At 43.8% G+C, this 16,223-nt stretch overlaps 1 protein-coding gene across 2 annotated transcripts in view; it reads right to left on the bottom strand.

Annotated features, from left to right (window-relative positions):
* The window catches only part of LOC126470317 (homeotic protein female sterile), a 568,331-nt gene that overhangs the window by 439,095 nt on the left and 113,013 nt on the right, over nt 1-16,223 (bottom strand). The window lies entirely within an intron of this gene.

Genomic DNA, 16,223 nt, shown 5'->3' with positions numbered 1-16,223 from the left:
AAGAAGTGATCCTTTAATTGTATTGCTCAGTGTATAGCTGCTGTCCAAATTAAAAATTACGTGAGCCCAAGCTAATAGTGTTGAGCATCTAATGGCACCCCTTACCTTCACGTCAAGTGCAAGGGCCGTATGACAACGACGAATGCAGGCTGGCATCGTTCATTCTCCTCCGAGCCTCCACATACGGATATGCGCATCGAGAGGCTTTGCTCAGAACTGGAACTCATCTTGTGCCTCTATTGTGTCCAACGTAGTCCTGGGAAGCGCCGCTGCCAGAGCGCCTCATTCTGTTGCCACGCCCAGGAAAGTCGCAACAGTGGACACCTTACTGTACGTCCGTGGGGTACCAGACGACATTGCATTGTCCGTGTGGATACATGTCTCGCTGCAAACAAGCTCATTTCCTTACAACGTGACGCGGCTATACGATCACACACGGCCGTGTGTCCTCACCGGTGCTAGTGGTGGGGGGCCACAGACATCCTGCGTGGCGCTGAGTATGGTCCTCCTGAACCCATCGATCCCGTATTGCGTGATCCCTACAAATGCGAACGGTAATCTCGTGGGACGGTAAACAGTAGTCTACACAGGCAATGATCCTGCTGCTGTCGAATTCCGACACATAGTAGTAGATGTTTCTCCTTCTTACATGAGGCATAACACTATCTTCTTACAAACAACGAACACTGAAATGCGATTGCTCAATGAGAAACCAGCGGCGTAATCTTTCCTTATTTAGAGAATGTAGATGGCGTTCCTCATTCGTACCTTGTGCGGTTGCGTTGAAATGCTAGTAACATGCATATCTAAACATGTAGTACTCAGCATGCCAATTTGACGATTTTAACACGCCGCCTTCATGATGCAGCAACTTTATTAGCCAGCCGTGTATTATCTGCTCTAGTACTTACCGATTCCGTTTTACATGTTCTGTGGGAACTGTGATAAGGTTTACGACGAATCACTTCGTGAATATAATACGCCGCTTCACTTGTTGATAGCCAAAAGTAGCCAAAATCGGTAATCATTTTTCAATTTCTGAAAATATATCATTGACTTACACATTTGCCTTATCCAAGCACCGGATATTTCGTCCACGTACTGATTCCTTTTCAGCCCTCTAGAACGATCTTGTTACAAAACTATTCGTGACACATCTTTCTACCATCGCGAAGTCATTGACAAATATTATCGAACGAGATTGGGTTGGGGCTTATTCGGAGGGCGTGTATTGAATTCCCCGTACTGGCATTCAAAATTGAGGTTTTTCGCAGTTCCCCTCAGTCATTAGAAGTAGAATGCTGGGATGGTTCCTTAAGCGGGATCACAGTCCTCCTCCCTAGTCTCACCTGAACATAACAACCTCATTGTCGACTGGCTGTTAAACTCTGACCTTCCTTTTCATAACTCATGAACAGTTACGGTAAAACCGATGAAAAGAAGACTGAACCCTCTGCTTCTTGTATGGATCAGTCTAAACAGTGATACCGTTGCGAGTATTCATCTTACATGTCAGAATAAAATATTTCATTCTATAGTTAGAGCGGGCTGTTCGAGTAATTACCTAGGGACTTATCAAATACGGGCAAGTTGGTTTTGGGACAGAGGTAGTCTCAACTGAGAATATTTGGGAAGGGACATCCATTTCCGGAATTTTCCTTACAAGGGAAACTTTCTGAAACCATTGGTCAGAACCAGGGCATAGGAACTACACCAACTGACAAAAAAAGTGACACACACAGAAAGGGAGGAGAAAATGAAATGAAACTTCACGGGTTGAGGGAGTATGTGAAGTTATTCCAGAGACCACAACATCTAGTCAAATTTACAACTGACTTGTCAGTATGAGCCCACTTAGGCCTACAGTATGATGCTACGCCCTCCTGCCTTGGGTACATGCTCTGATTCGGTTGGGGAAGTGCGCCATAAAGCCGTTTTATCCTCTCCTCAGGCTACACAGAAGAACTGTTGTAACTGGATCTTTATATGCTACATACTGGCACTGCGACGGAGTTAACTTCTGAGCCGGTCCCACGTATATTCTATCGGGACCAGATCTGAGGATCTTGTTGTCCACAGCAGTACTTCAACAACACGCAGACACAGAGAGGCACTTCCCACGTGTGGGTAAGAATTGTCCTATTGGAAAATGGCACCACGATACAATCACATGAAAGGTAACACAGGTGGACGCTAGATGTCCATGACTTACAGTTGTGTTGTCAGAGTTCCCTCAGAATCAGTATCATACTCGCCGACGACTGTCATTCGGGGTAGTGCTGAACTGCAATTCATAGTTTAACACGATGCGACGCCATTCATCAACAGTTCAAGCTTCGCGGCCACGACATCACTCCAAACGCAGCCGTTGTGTTGTTGTGTTAATGGTAGCCTACGTTTGGGACTGTAATTCCCTTAGTCCGGCTGCTGTGAGTCTTCCGACAAATGGTGCGGGAGACAGTGTTGCACGGAGTCCATTACTTGTTCTTGGATGACAAGCGCATTTTTGAAGAGGTTACGATGTGCTTGCTGCATAATACAGGGATCGTCTCTTTCGGTGGTCAGACGTCGTCATTGGTACGTTCACGACGAGCATTCCTGGCCACGCGTTCCCATGCAGCCTAAAATCGGGCCACTGTCACATCCGAATGCTCGCCAATTTGAATATTGCACGATTCGACCAGCCGTCCAAAAGGAGACCCAGTATGAGGCTCCTTTCAAAATATGCTATGTACTGATAACGCTGTCTCAAACAAATACTGGATTCCTGTGTCCTCCACAATGGTCACTCAATATCTGACGCTGTTCACACTTCTTACATACCATACCAGGGCTGCTTAAAACACTATAAACGAACAATACTAATGCACTCTGGTGCTCGTTCTACCTTTGTCAGAGAATTGAGACTAATCATTTATATAGCCGTCGATGGTACAGCCATGCACGAAGTTACGTTGACATCCGATTATGCAGTATATTTTTAATTTAATTCCAGGACGATATGTTCGAGACAAAAAACATGAAAGCTTTGTGAATGTGGAAGCTTATTTGTGAATGTGCATAAGGAGTATAAGTCGAGGACTTGCTCGACACGGGCTGTACTTGTACAGGGTGACAATTATTGAACTATATGAAATAAAATTGTCGTAACTTCTGACCAGTTTGCGTTAGGACGTTGAAACGCACAGTCAGCCGCGGTGTACGAAGGGAATTAGTATGCGCTGTATGGTTTGGTTTAGCGACGAAGCCCATTTCGTCAGTAAGCAAATTTGGCGCATTTGGGGGACTGAGAATCCGCGTTTCGCAATCGAGAAGTCTCTTCGCCCTCAACGGATGATTGTATGGTGCGCAATGTACAGTCGCGGAATAATCGTGCGATGTTCCTTGATGGCACGGTGACCACCGAACGGTACGTGAAGGTTTTGGAAGATGATTTTGTACCCATTATTCAAAATGACTCCGATATCGACGAGATGATATTCATGCAAGACCGAGCTCGCCCCATCGAAGCAGGAGAGTGTTTGATGTCCTGGAGGAGCACTTTATGGACCGCATTCTGACTCTGGGGAACATGGGCCTCGATTGACCAACATATTCTCCGGATCTGAACACACGCGACTTATTTTAACGAGGCTATATTAAAGACAAGGTCTACAGCAATAACCCCAAAACCACCGCTGAGCTGAAAATAGCCATTCAGGTCATCGACAGCATCGATTTTCCGACACTACAGCACGTCATGCAGAATTTTGCTATTCGTCTGCGCCACATCATCGCCAATCATGGCAGGTATATCGAACATGTCATAACCTAAATTAGAATCTCCGTAGCGACATTTAATGTTGAATAAGCCGGCCGCGGTGGTCGAACGGTTCTAGGCGCTTCAGTCCGGAACCACGCGGCTGCTACGGTCGCAGGTTCGAATCCTGCCTCGGGCATGGATGTGTGTGATGCCCTTAGGTTAGTTAGGTTTAAATAGTTCTAAGTCTAGGGGTCTTATGAACTCAGATGTTAAGTCCCATAGTGCTTAGAGCCATTTGAACCTTTTTTTAAAATGTTGAATAAAGGCTATGCAGCCGCGCGGCATTAGCCGAGCGGTCTTAGGCGCTGCAGTCAGTCATGGACTGTGAGGCTGGTCGCGGCGGAGATTCGAGTCCTCCCTCGGGCATGGGTGTGTGTGTTTGTCCTTAGGATAATTTAGGTTAAGTAGTGTGTAAGCTTAGGGATTGATGACTTTAGCAGTTAAGTCCCATAAGATTCCACACACATTTGAACATTTTTGAAAGAGTATGCACGCCGTAGATTGTAACAAATTTAAGTTTTTTTCATAGAGTTCAATAATTGTCACCCTGTACTATCAGACCGTCGTTATGCAACTTCCTAATAACGAAAGTTCACATGTAGTAGCTTCGATCAGGACTGGCGTTGAGTTAATAAATTTGCCACGCCTCTAGAAGCGGAACTTGGAGTGGTGATTGTGGGCGACGCAGATGCACGGGTAGTTCCGCACTGCTGGCATCACCTGCTGCACTCAGACAGCAGGTGCTGTCCGCGCCAGTAGTAGTCCTCTTCCCTCTTCCTCTCTACAGCCCCCGCTGCCTCTGTCCACTCTCCTCCACGCTACATTTTACATCAGAGCACCTGCCCACACTAACCGGCAATTCATCTGTGCGCAGTGTTGCTTCTGATCTCAGTACGAAAGGATCTTCACCTGAGCAATTTAGGTACGTGACCAGAATACTTCTGGCAGCATCTGAATTACAAGAGTTGTGCGTTATTAAGGCTTTGAAGCTTATCAGGAACGGAATGGCACTTGATCAGACAGTTATGAAACTTTAATACGTGATGTTATCCTTGTAAACATGGTTTACTGGCCGCGATATCTCACGATGTGAGAGGGGCCATACGTGGTTGGAAGCCAGGTTAGGAGCTGTTAGGATGAGAATCAGTTTGTCAGCAGTCAGACTGCACCGGCTCCTACCTCTGTGCCATTACTTATCTGACGATGCCGCTGTCGCAGATGTAGGCAACACGTCTGAAATGTCACTTAACTAAGGAAAGCCGGCCGGTGTGGCCAAGCGGTTCTAGGCGCTTCAGTCCGGAACCGCGCTGCTGCTACGGTCACAGGTTCGAATCCTGCCTCGGGCATGGATGTGTGTGATGTCAGTTTAGTGAGGTTTAAGTAGTTCTAAGTTCTAGGGGACTGATGACCTCAGATGTTAAATCCCATAGTGCTCAGAGCCATTTGAACCTTTTTTTTTTAACTAAGGAAATGGGCAATGACTGGCCATTTAAAATATAGTCTGGAGAACCAAAATTTAACGACAACTGCGATTACTGCATCTGCATAATCATAAGGCATGACCAAAACGTCTAGCACAGGATAGCACACACGTGAGGTACTGAAGAGTAAATGCCTGCTCGCTGACACTGACCATCCACTCACGAAGTGGCACTTTAGATTATACTCCTCAACTTCAAAACACAAAACAAGGCTGCGCTACAGGACAATGATATTTAGTTCTTATTACCGAAATAGGTCCTCATCTCCCAGTGATCCCTCACTAAAACGCACAATGTTTATGACAATATTATCCCGTCGTATATTGTTCGCTGTTTTCGCGATTTGGCAGATTTACTTTATTTTAACATTTTGGACGGATGCTCTAATATTATCAATTTTTAAAAAATCTTTCGTATGAAGTTGTTGTTGATATATTTGGATTTCTTCATCACAACAAACTGGCATGCAAATGAGTTATTGAATAAATCGGGAAAGAGTAATGAAGAATATCAGTTCAAGAATGTTGTTACAATGGGTAGAAAACATGTTTAATACTCATCTCATTTTGTAGTAATATTTGCGGTTCCAGTTCTCATAACAGCATCTAGGATAAGATTTTTCACGTCCTGGGTTTTGAGTGTTTGTGAAGATACTGGTTTACGAATTTTAAGACATATTGGTTTATTTCCCTTTCACACGTGGCAGACAATCACCTTCATGTTTTAACCTTATAGACTTCGCTAAGACAGCCTTTCACATAACAGGATCATGAATCGTTTCCTATGCGTATTCCATTAAAAACGCCACAGACTCAGACCGCTGGGTACACCATTATGTTATGGGTACCTTTATTTGGACTTCCATTGGACCTGTGGTAGTAATCAAAGGCACAATGATGTCTACGCACTACAGTAACATTACCACAGACCACTTGAATCGTCTTCATGCTTTACGTCTTACTCGGTGGTGATGGCATTTTCCAACAGGATAGCTGACCTCACAAGGCCAGAATCGTAATACAGTAGTTCAGGAGCATGATAGTGACCTCATTTTGAAGTCTGAGCCACTAAATTCACCTCATCGTAACTCTATGGAACATATCCTGGAATCTATTGGGCACAATCTCCTCGTCCATGAATCTAAGGCTTATAATTTGCGGGAATTGCGTGATCTGTACGTAGACATCTGGTGCCACATACCTCCGGAGACCTACCAAGGACTTGTCGAATCCATACCACGCAAAATCGCTGCTGTATTGGATTCCTAAGACGGATCACGCTATTACAGTCAACGAGGGAAAATTAGGGGAAATGTTAGTGTAGTCGGAAATTGTTGTACGGTGGACTTAACAGCTGCAAATAAGTACTCATTTAATAAAATGAAAATAGCTTCACTATATAAACACGAGATCAGTGAAGTTATTTTGTCTACTCATATAAGAGAACTGGACAGGAAATGGTGGAGTCAGTCTGCAAAATGAAAAGCGAGCATCGCAAGTGGTGGGAAAGTTGCTTTCACTGGAAGAACGCTACAGCCGCCGTGCGTGATGGCAAAAATCATTTTCCCTTCTACCAGTGTAGAACACTAAGCAGAGATTTACGTCGAGTGTCAAATGCGTTTCTTGCTTTAGTATTTTTAATAACTCATATCTTTATTCCATGTGTGTTAATACACTTTGTGGAAAGTAAACAAGCCCTTGCCATGTCTACGCACTGCGTCACCATTGATTCATAAGGCGCGTTCCGGGGGGTCGATACAACTTTGTGGGCTGGCCGGTGTGGCCGAGCAATTCTAGGCGCTACAGTCTGGAACCGCGTGACCGCTACGGTCGTAGGTTCGAATCCTGCCTCGGGCATGGATGTGTGTGATGTCCTTAGGTTAGTTAGGTTTAAGTATTTCTAAGTTCTAGGGGACTGATGACCTCAGATGTTAAGTTCCATAGTGCTCAGAGCCATTTGAACCATTTTTTGAATAACTTTGTGAACCCATCCGTAGCTGCTGCTTGTGAGGTAGTGCGGTATATGGAGCGGAGAATGACCTGCTCGCTCTTCAGTTTGCAGATCTACGAAGGAGGGAGGAAGTGCATGACCACAACCCGGCAACCAACCTTCCGGTGTGCTGCTATCCTCCACCCCCAGCACCTCCACCCTGTTACAGCCTCAGAACACAGTTTATTCTTAATGCGGCTCTACTGCACTTAGACGTGGTACACACGCCTAATGTCTCTTCTTAATCCACTTAATTGAAAATTAAACAATTTTATACGATTAAAACACTATTTTTAATAACCTGCGATTTTTCGATCCTCTGCAATGCAGAAACTAGGAGTCCTAGAGAGACCAAATGAAAAGGATCTTTTTTAAGGAAATTGAACGTAGTTTAATTTTGTACTGGCAAACATTTTCGCCATAGGCAGCCGTTTTCGAATTATTCAAGAAAAACTTATCTGACCTTTAAACACCTATTTTCCCCGCCCCCAACCCAACCCTCCCACCCCAACGCCCACACCCCACAGGTGTAATTTTTAGTATGTTGTGCATGACATTCCATCTACCACTATACAGAAATTTGCGATTGCACAGTGTTTTGGCCTATTGGCCCTTTTTTGTTCTTCGTTGACTCAGCTATCATGCAGGTGGGCATAAAGTTTAGTCTCATCAGTGTACGTCGTAGTATACCGGGTGATCAAAAAGTCAGTATAAATTTGAAAACTTAATAAAGCACGGAATAATGTAGATAGAGGGGCAAAAATTGACACACATGCTTGGAATTTACCTAGGCTCGGTAGCCAAGTTAGCTCCGCTGTAGGAGCGGTTAAACAGTTCGCTTAGCCGGCCAATAATTTCCGTGCGGCATTGCGACACGGTGAGCCACAAGTGGGAACTGATAGCAAGATGTGAAGGTGGTGCGCACAACAGGTGGGAGGCAGAACAAAAAAAAGTATTGCTAGACGCGTGAAACATCTCTTGCGTGCGTCGTTTGGTGATGATCGTGTGCTCAAGAGGAGGAGGATATTGGTGTTTAACGTCCCGTCGACAACGAGGTCATTAGAGACGGAGCACAAGCACGGATTAGGGAAGGAAGTCGGCCGTGCCCTTTCAAAGGAACCATCCCAGCATTTCCCTGGAGTGACCTAGGGAAATGACGGAAAGCCTAAATCAGGATGGCCGGACGCGGGATTGAACCGTCGTCCTTCCGAATGCGAGTCCAGTGTCCTACCACTGCGCCACCTCGCTCGGTGTGTGCTCAGCCGCCTCTTTCGTCATGCTTGGCCTCCCAGGTCCCCAGACCTCAGTCCGTGCGATTATTGGCTTTGGGGTTACCTGAAGTCGCAAGTGTATCATGATCGACCGACATCTCTAGGGATGCTGAAAGACAACATCCGACGCCAGTGCCTCACCATAACTCGGAACATGCTTTACAGTGCTGTTCACAGCATTATTCCTCGACTACAGTTATTGTTGAGGAATGATGGTGGACATATTGAGCATTTCCTGTAAAGAACATCACCTTTGCTTTGTCTTACTTTGTTATGCTAATTATTGCTATTCTGATCAGATGATACCCCATGTGTCGGACACTTTTTGAATTTTTTTTACTTTTTTTGGTTTTAATAAGACCCCATGTCATTCCAAGCATGTGTGTTAATTTGTACCTCTCGATCTACATTATTCCCTGATTTATTCAGTTTTCAAATTTATACTGACTTTTTGATCACCCGGTATATTCCATACTGTCGTAATTAGTTGTAGTTTACAAGTTACACCCTCATGGCATAAAAATAGCGGTAAATTAAAATTACACCACTGATATGGACCCCCTCCAATGAAATATGACTGGGTACAGAACCCATCTGTAGGAACTTAGACTCCTCATACAGGACAGACCTATCTGTCTGTCTATGTCTTCAAATGATGTACTTTAAATAATATGTATGAATACACGACTGAAAGAGAAAAAAGTAAATTTGAAATCCGCCACATTTTACTCAAACATATCAACAGTACTGTGACTTACATATTTATTGGCGTTTAACTGTTACCAGCCACGCTCTTTGTATTTAGCAAACATGATCCCAGTTAACCTCTAGCATCGCGTGACCGCATATGACAGAGTAAACATAAACTACAGGTTTCAGTTACGTGCTTGAGTTCTCTTGTTTTCTTTATGCAGCTATGTGGAAACAAACGAATGATCCCCTCGTTGGAGGTTCGAGTCATTCCTCTGGCATATGTGTGTGTGTGTGTGTGTGTGTGTGTGTGTGTGTGTGTGTGTTTTCCTTAGCGTAAGTTAGTTTAAGTTAGATTAAGTAGTGCGTATGTCTAAGGACCGATGACCTCAGCAGTTTGGTCCCATAGAAGCTTACCACAAAAAAAAACGAATGGTACAGCTGAAGACTCAGTATAAAGGGACGCGTTTATTAGCGTTATGCTAGCACTGAATTTGAATGATAGCGACTGGTGGTATAAACCAGTTCACCTTCCAACGCATTATGCGGAGCCTCGTTCTAAGGGCTCTTAAGCTCACCCGTGTTTCCTGCCACTGGAATCCCTAGCAATCCCCCGAGCTTCGTGATGTGCGTGGTTTGCGCGGTTTACGGTCTCTCTCTCTCTCTCTCTCTCTCTCTCTCTCTCTCTCTCTCTCTCTCTCAGTGCTCACTCGGATTCCGAGCAGCATACGCTTCAAAGATAGAGGTCCGCCATTCCGCCGGGACGGGCATTCAGGTCCGGCGCTTTTGAACGCATACGAGCGAGCGATAAAAGCGCGCACGACCGTCCTTACCTACCACTGCAGCCAGCTGCTTTCGTTACCGTTCTGGCACGAAGGATTTCGTGGAAAGCCTTTTCAGTTGGGTCCCGACGTTTTAAAAAAAAACTATTACATTCATTGCGTTGCCAACAAAAAATAAATATTACACAGGTTCCATTAGCAATAATCCTCTTTTATACGGCAACGACGGGAATCGTAAAACGTCACATGGGTAAGAGATGAAGTAGCATGGTGGAACATCAACATCAGCAGCAGCGTGACGTCTAAAAGCAGTTCGCAGAACAAAGCTAAGCACCATAGAGGCTATATTAACGAAGGTCCAGTTCCATGATGTCGCCAATTTAACCTATTTACAACATAAAATCAAAATTCAGTTTCACGTGTACAAATAACCGAAAATAGATTTAAATATTTATTATCATAATTGTAATATGTTAAAAAAACATTTTTAAGTTAGTGGTTGGTAGTTGTATTTACAACACACAGTATCATTATGCCGTATCTCATTCAACGTGATCCTAGTATCTTTTATAATGTCGGCAGCTTCAAGAAATATAGGAAAAGTTCGAAGCCTGCTCTCCTACAGCTTGTAGTGCGCAACTTAAATCGTAAATTCATCTGGAGTTGTAAACAGACGATACGTCATCCATATCAAACGGTTTAAATGGGTCTGAGCACTATGGGACTTAACTTCTGAGTGATCAGTCCCCTATAACTTAGAACTACTTAAACCTAACTAACCTAAGGACATCACACACATCCATGCCCGAGGCAGGATTCGAACCTGCGACCGTAGTGGTCTAGCGGTTCCAGACTGTAGCGCCTAGAACCGCTCGGCCATCCCGGCCGGCAGAAACGAACTATGGCGACGTTATTACTAAACAAGTCTAAACTGGAGCAACGTGCTATTATTGTCTTGGCTGGCGAAGGGCAGACACGGGTAGATATGCATCGGAGACTGAAAAATACGTATGGGGGCAGCATGTCTGTAAAAAAACCACGGATGGAGATGCTGCTGCTTTATCATGCTAACGCACGTACCCACATCGCAAATATCATAACTCAGACGTTAACCAACTCAAGTGGGAGACACTCGAGCATAGTCCTGATCTCTCCTCTTTGATCATCACGCCTTCGGTCCCTTAAAAAAAAAAGCCTTGAAGGGCTGACGATTCCTGCAGCAGGCAGTTCCGAACTTCTTCATGCAACAGGATACACTGTTTTACCAAACGGATTTATTGAACCCGGTGCGTTGTTTTGATGATGACTCAGTGGTCACGGTGATTTTAGCTGATTGGCATACCGGTTCAGGACTGTACGATCTCCGAAAGAAAAATTTCCGATCGCTCCTCGCTCCTTATGTTATGTTATTCATTAAGTAGCTGACAGTAAAAGACTACATCCACCTAATAATGGAAAGTATTCTATCATGAAATCCACAAGACTGTGTGAATTAGGTCACAACCAATTATCATGGGTCTCATATAGCCTTAAGTAATGAGACTGCTATGGATGAGCCGGCACCGGCCGGTGTGGCCGTGTGGTTCTAGGCGCTTCAGTCGAACTGCATGACCGCTACGGTCGCAGGTTCGAATCCTGCCTCGGGCATGGATGTGTGTGATGTCCTTAGGTTAGTTAGCTTTAATTAGTTCTAAGTTCTAAGCGACTGATGACCTCAGAAGTTAAGTCGCATAGTGCTTAGAGCCATTTGATGAGCCGGCCGGAGTGTCCGAGCGGTTCTAGGCGCTACAGTCTGGAAACGCGCGACCGCTACGGTCGCAGGTTCGAATTCTGCCTCGGGCATGGAGGTGTGTGATGTCCTTAGGTTGGTTAGGTTTAAGTAGTTCTAAGTTTTAGGGGACTGATGACCTCAGAAGGTAAGTCCCATAGTGCTCAGAGCCATTTGAACCATTTTGAACCCAGTGTAACTATTGTCTTCTAAGACATTTTGTAGCAATATCCTACCACGCGCCAAGTAAACCATCAGATATTTACTCAAACAAGAAAGTAATGTTGGAAATTGTTCCTTAGAAGGTCATCTGAGCCCGCGGATGGAGTATCAGAGACGTCGCGTTTATGCACAGTATTGAATTCGCTCTTATATTATTAGAAGCAGATCGCGATCACGCGCAAAGCGTTTAGCGACGGATGCTTATAAGCGTCTTTGTTCGATAATACTGCTCACACATTGTTAAAAATCGGCATTTGTTCGCGTGTAGTATCGGGCAATCGACGCTGATCTTAAATAAATCACTCGGCGTTTGGGTGTAGAAACTAGATGCCGTTTCGAAACTATTGTCGTGCACACGTGATCACTTGTTTAATCTTGTCGTCGCTGTCGTCGTAGTGTTCTTCCGAAGACTGTAGTCAACGCTGTGCAAGTCTTCATCTCTGCATGATTACCGCACCCTGTATCCATTTAAATCCCTCCTTTAGCAAATCGATGATTTATTGATACCTCAGAATGTGTCCCGACAACCTCTCTCTTTCAGCCGATTTGTGCCAACAAATGTTTTTCCTTTAATTCGATTGAGAACCTCCTCGTCAGTTATTGTATCTAGCTATCTAATCTTCAGCATTCTACTGCGGCAACATATTTCAAAAGCTTGTGTTGTCTGTCGACCTTTAACTTCAGTACAAGATTACACTCCACACAAATACCTTGTGGAAAGACTCGCAACATTTAAATTTATACATTAGAGATTTATTACATATTGGCAAATCTCTTTTTAGAAACGCTTTTCTTGGTACTGCCAGTCTGCTTTTTATATTCTCCCCCTTCGGCCATCAAGTATTTTACTGCCTAAATAGTGAAACTTGAGTACTGCTATTAGCGTCTCAAATCCTAATCTAATTCCCTCAGCATTACCTAATTTAAATTGATAACGTTTCATTACCCTTGATATAATTTTGTGAATGTTCAATCTATATCCTCGTTGCAACATACTAGGCGTTCCATTCACCTGCTCTTCCAGGTTCTTTGCTGCCTTTGTAAGAGTTAAAGTGTTATCTGCATACCGATAATTTCTTATTTCTTCTCCCAGAAGTTTAATCTCCTTTCTAAATTTATCCTTGGTTTCCTTTACTGCTTGTTTCATGTGCAGATTGAATAACGCCGGAAATGGGCTACAACCCTGTCTCACTCCCTTCTCTAGGACTATTTCGCGTTCATGTTCTGCAGCTCTTAACTATTGTTTAGTTCCTGTTGAAGTTGTAAATTAACTTCCGTTCCCTGCATTTATCACTATTATCTTCAAAATGTCAAAGAGTGTAGTCCAGGAAACATTGGCAAAAGCTTTCTCTAAATCTACTGATGCCATAAATTTAGTTTTGGCTTTCTTCAAACCATCATCTAAGGTAAGTCGTAGGGTCAGTATTGCGTGGCGTGTTCCTAGATTTCTCCGGACCGAACTGATCTTCCCCGAGATCGGCTTCTACGTCTTACCTTCCTCCTGTAAATAATTTATGACAGGATTTTGCAACCATAGCTTATTAAACTGGTGGTTGTGTAGTATTCAGACGGATCAGCACCTACTATTGTTGAAATCTGAATTAATCTAATAGTTTCTAAAAACCGAACTGCCTATATCCGATTTCCCGTAAGAGTTTATCTGTTAATCTTGAAGTCGAGGTCTGTTCAGCAATATTTTGGAAGCCTCCACGTGATTACTTCCTAATAGCTCAATGCGTATCATCTATACAGTTATTGTGATTGCATCTGTTTGTGTTTTTGGGTACATACTCGCCATCGCTTCCTTCCTCCAGGTATTTTCATACTTTAGACTTACCCGAATTTATGATTTTGCTAGCGTGTTCCGTCGTCTTCTTCAACGACACTGTCACTTTCTTCCCATTTTGCTGTCAGTGTCAATAAATGTAATGACGCTAACAGCAATTCGTCACGCCTGTCAGTGAAGAAACTTCCAGCCATCAGTCTCCACGCAAGATAAACAGCGCGCAGTACGTTGAACTGGAACTTAATTTACCTAGGCTCGGTAGCCAAGTTAGCTCCGCTGTAGGAGCGGTTAAACAGTTCGCTTAGCCGGCCTATAATTTCCGTGCGGCATTGCGACACGGTGAGCCACAAGTGGGAACTGATAGCAAGATGTGAAGGTGGTGCGCACAACAGGTGGGAGGCAGGCAGTGTTATTGTGGGCCAGTTAGAACTTCCGCGAATCGAGTCGCTGACTCAGGCAGAGTGGCCTTGCGCTCTGTTGTGTGTTTTCGTGGCTCTGCCACCGACGTGCCTTTTCACAGCCACAAGAGCGGCGCGCTATTGTTGCAGAAGCTGATGCAATCAGCGGCCGGGCATTGCCTGAGTGAATTACTTTATACTGACGAGCGAAAGATCTCAGACACGGCCAACCGATTCCACTCATATTTGACAGATCGCTTTTATACAATCTAAAATTAAAGACTAAGGTATTTATTGACCTCTGGGACGTACACATGTAGCCATCCCAACACTGGAAATGTTATATTACAGATCACACTTTTTTGACAATTCGAAGTAGACATTATTATAAGTCGTAGGCTGGAATGAAATTGCATATGCTTAACAAAGGACTGATTCCGACATGAAACAAGTTTTTCAACCACGGTGTACTGCAACGAGTAAACAAGATGAAAATGGAACACAGCATACACATAGGCAGTACGCTACAAAACACTCCTGGCACACAATAAGGCATGATAAATTTCTGTTGGCACAGATTTGGGATGTTCCCAATTCAGTCCAAATCCCTCAAGTTCATGACACACAGTCCACATTAAACTGATAAGGTCGAGAGTTAACTGAAAATATACCATTTTTCATCACCGTATATGTAGTCTACAACCGCATATTTTCCTGCATGTCGAGGAAAGAAACTGTTTCTACTGTCGCTGTCCGGCGAAAGTGCAGCTGACGTAGTGATCAAGGAGAGGAGAACCTGTGCTCCATTCCGACATACATTCTGTAGTTTTTTTCGTTTGTATTTCGTTTTGTATCGAAGTTGGTAGGAATAGGAGGGTTAATAAGGTAAGTAAATCAATAAGGAATAATAACAGAGCAGGCAAATAAATGTCTGAAACGTATGGGGTTGGCAGGAAATTAAAATTTTAATGCTGGATGCTTCACAATTCCTCTTTCACTATCTCTGATGTATGTCCTCTCTATCCTTCGAATAATTACATGGACGGTACTTGTCACGTGGTGATTCGAAGCAAATATACTCGCAGAACAAAAACAAGTAATGATGCAATATTCGCGCAGTTACATCGTTTCTTCCGAAGACTCTGTGGGAAAACGATGCCATCCATACATTGGCTGAAAAATCGGCACTCACAGTTGATAATGAATTATGCTATGAATCATTGTTACACCCGTGTGGTTGGACAAGTCTCGCTAGATTTCCAGAAGCACATCACAGATTTCAAACCTCCGAATAAAGCTCTCTATCGTGACTAGCTGCAAACAAGAGTCGCGTGGTCTGCTGTCTGTACTCAGCCCCTCGTGATGATTTCGTAGCGATCTTATTCTGAAATTTCTTTTTCATACATCGAAACTTAAAATTTTAATTCTTTTCTAGTCCAAGTAGTTTGAGAAATTTGTCTACCTTGTTATTTTTCCTTGTTCTTCTATTGAACTTATAAACCATCCTATTCTTACAAACGTAGATTTGATAAAAATACAGATGAAAATAATACAGAATGCATTTAGGAATCTGACACGGGTTCTCCGCTCCAGAGCCACGGACTTTGGTCGCTGCGCCAACGGGACTTCCACTGAACAACGTTTACCGTATGGATACATAAGCGACAGTCGGAAAACTTCCTTTCCTCAATATTGGAAAAATATGCGTTTTTGGACCCCATATATAATGACGAAAAATAGTTGTCAGTTACTTATTTCCCTATGTGCGTGGTGGCAGGGTTAGTAATAAAGCAACAAAAAGTGCTTTTTTAGTCTTCATTACAAGAGGTGCAGTTCAGTCAGAGCTTTGTGGCATAATTTTTGTCGAGAGTATGGCAATGAACATTAACAGCTCAAAGCATTCGATGATGGTAGCAGCCGTTCCCCGATATTCTTTGTTTGCGTAAGAGGAAATCGATATGTCGCTCCTATGTGCATGGAACAGAAGTCCACTCATCGAGCCAACCGACGCGTAAGCCGTTCTCACAGAGGGTC

The sequence above is a fragment of the Schistocerca serialis genome, chromosome 3 (genome assembly GCF_023864345.2).
Source record: "Schistocerca serialis cubense isolate TAMUIC-IGC-003099 chromosome 3, iqSchSeri2.2, whole genome shotgun sequence".
In the NCBI taxonomy this organism is placed as follows: Eukaryota; Metazoa; Arthropoda; class Insecta; order Orthoptera; family Acrididae; genus Schistocerca; species Schistocerca serialis.
This window is presented reverse-complemented; position numbering and strand designations above follow the sequence as displayed.